Here is a 6,000-nt window from a genome sequence, read left to right on the forward strand (position 1 = left end):
TTCGTGTTCCATCCCTTCATTCACTCAGCACATACCCTCTGAGCTAGCCTGGGGGCGTGTCCTGAGTGACCCAGACACAGCCCTGCCCAGGGGGCTTACTGTCCGGGGACACACCCAAGTGAGTGTGTTACAAGGGTGACCTATGCCCCAGAACTATGGGGACGGGGGATAGCACAGGGTGGGGACCTGGAGGTCCCTGAGGAGGAGACACTGAGAGACCTGCAGAGTGAGTTTGGACATGACTAGAAAGGGGCTGGAGGTGGAGGGCAAGAAAGTGCTCCAAGAAATCGGCCCTGAGACTGGAAAGAACCCCTGGGCTCCCTTGAAAGAACAAGGAGGTGACCGTGGGGGAGCAGAGACCTGGGCCCTGCAGAGCATTTTGGGCCACACGCACACTGTTGGATTTTAGCCAGGCAGCACCGGGGAGCCAGGGATGGGTTTTAAGCAGGGCCGTAGTGCGGCCATTAGGATTTTAATGAATTCCCCTGGCCTCAGTGACTTCCCTGGGCTTTGCCAGCTTGGAAAGAAAAGAATTCCTTGCTTCATCATGCAGCACTTCAATGACCCCCCCTCACCCTGGTGTGGCTTTGTGGGAGGACAAAGGAGACAGGTGTGACCGACGCCCGCTTTGCAGGTCTTCATGGATTGCAGTAGGATTCTGGCTGTGATGGGCTGGACGGGACAAAGAGCACCAATTCTGCCTGTACCATTTAGGGAAGGCTTCCCAGGCGAGGGCCCCCAGGCTGCAGATGATAAGGAATCACAGGGACAGAAGCCAGGAGGTGGGGGTGGGGTAGGAGTTGGGGGGGTTGGGGGAGTGGGTGGAGGAATTCCAGAGAGAGGGAAGAGCATGTGCAAAGGCACAGAGGCAGCAAAGAACACAGTGCAGCCAGGAAACTCTTGAATCAGAATTTGAGTGTAGAATTTGGAGTCTGTCTGCCCATCTGTCAGTGTCTTCCTCTGAGACTGCTAAGGTGCAGGCAAGGAGCAGAGAGAGGCCCCTGTGTTTGGTGAGCTTGGTGGTTGCAGGAGGTGAGTGGTGGAGGATGGGCAGGGGAGGGGGCAGGGAGGACCACATCAAAGCTAAGGCTGGTCAGATGGGGGAGGGTTTGCTGGTGGACAGAGGCAGAAAGGTTAAAAATGGAGAATAAACCTTGTGCTTATCTGGGCTTCCTCTGGAAACTTCATAAAAATAATAGCAAAGAATTAAAAAAGGCATAAACATGAGAGAGGAGATGACTGTGGATGAGGGGTCCAACATATTTTGGAAAGATAGAAACTGACGGCACTCAGCAGAGAAGAGGGAGCGGCTGCCGATGTGCCTCCCTGGGGTGCCTGAGAAAAACACCCATCTACCAGCAGAAACTGGTGGGGCTGGGGAACTGTGGGAGGCAGGGGTGGGGCCAGATGACAGCCCCTGTGGCGGTCAGACCCTAGGTGACCTTGATGATTTCCTGCCCCTGATGCTCGCGCTCTACTTAATCCTTGAGTGCAGGTGGGACCTGTAACTTGCTTCTGTCCTATAGAATACAGCACAGGGGATGGGGTATCACGCCTCCAACTAAGCAGACTGGAGGCAGAGATTCTCCTTGGGGGCTGGATGAAGTAAGCAGCTATGTTGAGGAAGCCCATGCGGTAAGGGACACAAGGGAGGCCATGTGGGCACCAGCCGACAGCCAGCAAGAAGCCAAGGCCCTTGGTCAAGCAGCCAAGGACATAAATCCTCCAGCAACCAAACGAGCTCGGAGGCAGATATTTTCCCCACATGACGCTCCAGATGAGCATGCAGCAGGCGACACCTTGACCGCAGCCGTGCGAGACCCTGAGCAGAGGACCAGCTCAGCCAGACTTCTAAGCCCTGGAAACTGTGAAATAATAAATGTGTGTTGTATTAAGCTGTTAAGTCTGTGGCAATTTGCTACACAGCATAGAAAAGTAATACCCTCCCAAGTCCTCCCACAGCTGGTTCATCCACTTCCCTGTTTCCACCCACTGCCCTGCAGGAGACAAGATGCACAATCTCTAGAGAGACTCCAGAGTCCCGGGCATCAGGCATGGCAGAGGCAGGGATGAGTATGGGGCTGAAAAAGGTGCTTGAGTGACTGAAGCTTCCCAGCCCTTTCCTGCCCTGCTCCTAGAATGCCTGGAACCAAGCATGTGTCCCTGGGCAGAAGAAGGGAGGGGTCTTCTCTGGGGACCACCACTGGAAGATTCCCCATCACTCACTGCCCCTTGCTGTAAAGGCCATGTGATGGCTTTGGTGAATGAAAACAGAGTGAAAGTGACATGTTGCACTTTCTGAGTGAAGACTTGGAGAGTCATCCCATCGTCCCACCATTGCTCGCTTCCCTCTGACACAGAGGAGCATGCCTTAGATGGAGGCAGCTGCTTCAGCCTAGGTCCCAGAATGGAAAGGACACACGGAGCAGAGCTGCAGCGACCTGCAGAAACTAGTCACTGTGAGTAAGAAATAAACCTTTGCTGTTGTATGCCTGAGATTTGGGGGTTGTTTGTTACTGCAGCATAAGCTAGCAAAGCTGACTGATACACCCAACAGACTAGCTGTCTTGATGCCTGGTACCCAATGGGGAATTCTTCCACACACAGAGATTCCAACTGACTTGTCTGTGCTCCACTGTAGTGTGAGTGGCAGCCAAGGATTGCCAGACATTAGAGAAAAACCTCCTATAGGAAGGACAGAGACTAAAACAAAGGAAGAAAACGAACTGGGATGAAAAGAGATGATTCAGGGAGCAGAAGAAAATGTCACAATAAATCCTAACTCCTCAGAGAGGATATTAAGCCAAAATGATGTTATTTGTTTTAATGGAGCAAAGAGCTTGTGGAAATTTAAAAGATAATAGTCAAAATAAAGGGTGGGAGAAAAAGTTAGGGAAATCTCCTAAATAATAGACCTAAACGACAAAGAAATAGAAAATAGGAAAGGAAAAAAATGACAAAATTAGAGGATGAGCCCAGGAGCGCTAAACTCCAAGTCTAAGAGTTCAGGAGAGGCATGAAGGACTGAGTCCCCAGGGTGCAGGGGCCCACCGTGCCAGCACAGCAATCTCAGAAAGACCCCCTCCAGGCACAGCATTATGTTCTGATGGAGTCTTTTCCAGAGCTGCAGGGGTGAATCCAAGATCCTAAACACGTCCAGAGAGGAAAAGCAAGTCTCACGTACGGAATGAGGGTCAGCAAGGCTGTGGGCTTCTCCACTGTGGCACTGGAAGCTGGAAGGCAGTGGAGAGATGCCTTCGAAATGCTGGTGGAAATGGTTTTCAACTTGAAATTCTATATCTACCTAGCGATAATCGAGCATGAGACGTACAAGGATTATACTATTGTTATCTCCCGTGCATCTTTTCTCAGGAAGCTGCTGGAGGATGTTTTCTAATAAAATTGGGGAGGAAACCAAGAAAGAGAAAGACATGGGATCCAGGAAACAGGGATCCAACAAGCGAGAGACAAAGGGGAAACCGGGACAACAAGAGCTGTGCTGGCGGCCCAGGGAGCATGGAATGTTGCAGGGCGGGGCTTCTGGGAGGGAAGTTGCCGGGCAGTGGTGAGGACAGACTCTGGGATGAGTAGGAAATAGTATCAAGAGATTGCTGGAACCTTGAGAAGATTTAGAGATGGACACAAAGAGAGCTAAGCTATAAGTTGTCTCTTGCTGCATAACAAATTGCCACAAGCTTGTCTTACAGTCTCCACGGGTCAGGAGTCTGGGCTTGACTTCACCGGGTCCTCTGCTTTGGATCTCACAAGGCTGCACTCAAGGTACCTGCTGGGACTGCAGTCTCATCTGAGGCTCGAGTGGGGAAGGACGCACCTCCAAGCTTGTTGAAGTTGTTGTTGGCATCCAGTTCCTTGCTGCGTAGTACCGAGGGCTTTGTTTTCTTGCTGGCTGCTGACCAGTGGCTGCCCTCAGCTCCTAGAGGCTATATGTAGTTCCTTGTCATGTGGGCCTCCCACCAGAGGAAACCCATTAACATGGCAGCTTGCTTCTTCCAAGCCAATAGGGGAGCAAGAGACTCCAGCAAGATGGGCGCTGCAATCGTATATCTCAAATCACATACACCCTGTGCCACGTTCTATTGCTTAGAGCGAGTTGCTGGTCATGCCTGCACTCAAGTATGCATGCCTGCATACAAAGGGCATGAACACCAGGCGGTGGGATCTTTGGGGACTATTTTTGAAGCAGCCTAAACAAAGCCAGTTATTAACTTCATGAAAAACCAGAAATTAAACCAGAAAGGAAATGTAACTATGGTGCATTACTTGGCTCAGTAGCAAACAATGTTTATAGGATCATTACGGCAAAACAACTGCATATTGGTTTAACCAAAAATTGTTACCTCTTGGTATGAGAGGTGACACAGGGACAGTATGTTGTGTGGGTGTGCTGTGGGGAGGGGTGTGAGAAAGCTAACCCTCATTTTCCGTGACAGGAAGTCAATAGATAATGGCTCCAATTGGTAAATCAAGTAATAGCAGCACAAGCATGTTATTTATAAACATGGAGATAAAATCCAGAAGAAGAAGCCAAAAGAGTTGAATGTGGCTGTTTCTGGGGAGGATGGGGGGGGGTGGGGCTGTTGGGGAGGGGCCGCTGCCTTTCATCAGAGGCCTACTTATCTTTTTAAATGCTGTGCATATTGTGTGTGTATACTTTAGACTGTTGTAGTACTTGGATAAAAATACACATTAATTAATAGAGAAAGAGATAAGGGGAGGAGAAACATCCCCAGGAATAAACAGTGAAGTCCCCAGGGATCCAGAACAATCTCAGCGTCTCCTTACCCTGGGGGGAGAGGCCCAAAGGAGTGGTGCCCAGGGGACACTTGCCTGACGCCTACACGAGGGAATATGGTAACCAGAGCTCCCACAGGAAGAATACGGGGACTGGGAAGCCCGGAGTGAGGGGCTGGGAGGATTTGGGAAGATGGGGGTAGGAGAAACAGGGTCCCTCCCATAGGATGGGTGAGGAGCCACAGGCCCAGCTCCAGATGCACCCCCCCCCCCCAGGGAGCCCCCTCTCCATAGACATTTCTTGGGAAGATTCTGAAGGTTCCCATGAGGTTTTATTTTGTCTTTAATTCAGGAGATTTTGTATAATTTGTTTTCACCTAAGTAATAAATGCTTTTGTAAAAACATTGGGAAGGCGCATGACGTCTTGGAAAAGCACCGCCGGACAGTGGCAACCACTGTTAGGCTGTGTGGTGTACCAAATGTCATTCCTGTTCCTGCTGATGTCAATCTCTCTCCCCAGCACAGTTGTCTCTCTCACCCCGCACCACGGTCCACACTCGACTCTACTCACTTACCTGCCCGTCTAGGCGCTCTTTCAGCATCCAGACCCCCAGCGAGAGCCATCCTCCTCCTTTTCCAGGCCCCTGAGCTGGGGACCCCCACCTGTGCACCCAGTCCCCAGTGGTGGGTGTTCAGGTTGAAGGAAGGATTTTGCTCTTATTAACTCAGCTGCAGATGGGACACCTCTGCACACCCTGCCAGGCCTTCCCTCCCCCACCCCGCCTGAGGGAGAAACCTGCCCTGGAGTCTGGGTCTGTCCGGGAACACTTGTCACAGGCAGGAGTCCCAGGCCCAGCAGCAGTGTGGCCCAGGCATGTGAGGATGGTTTGTTGGAAAGGAGGTGGCGGGAGAGGAATGGTGGTGAGTGGCAGGGGGAGAAAGGGATTTCTGGGGCTGCCTCAGTGCCTGGCAACCACTAAGGACACAGGGCCATATCTGGGGCTGCCCAGCTGCCACCGTGGGTCTGGGCACTGGCTGAGACGCTCTCTGCCTGGAGCAGAGTGGTCTGACAGCTACTCTGGCTTCACCACTTACTCCCTGCATGTACTTTAAAGTGGTCTTGGACAATTTGCTTAACCTCTCTGGGCCTCATCTGTAAAATGGCGATGACGACAACACACCTGTCATAGGAGAGGAGGCAGGAGACAGCTGGGGAGGGCAGAGAGAAGAGTTGGGGGCCCTCGCAG

Source organism: Equus asinus, chromosome 7, assembly GCF_041296235.1.
Source record: "Equus asinus isolate D_3611 breed Donkey chromosome 7, EquAss-T2T_v2, whole genome shotgun sequence".
Lineage (NCBI taxonomy): Eukaryota > Metazoa > Chordata > Mammalia > Perissodactyla > Equidae > Equus > Equus asinus.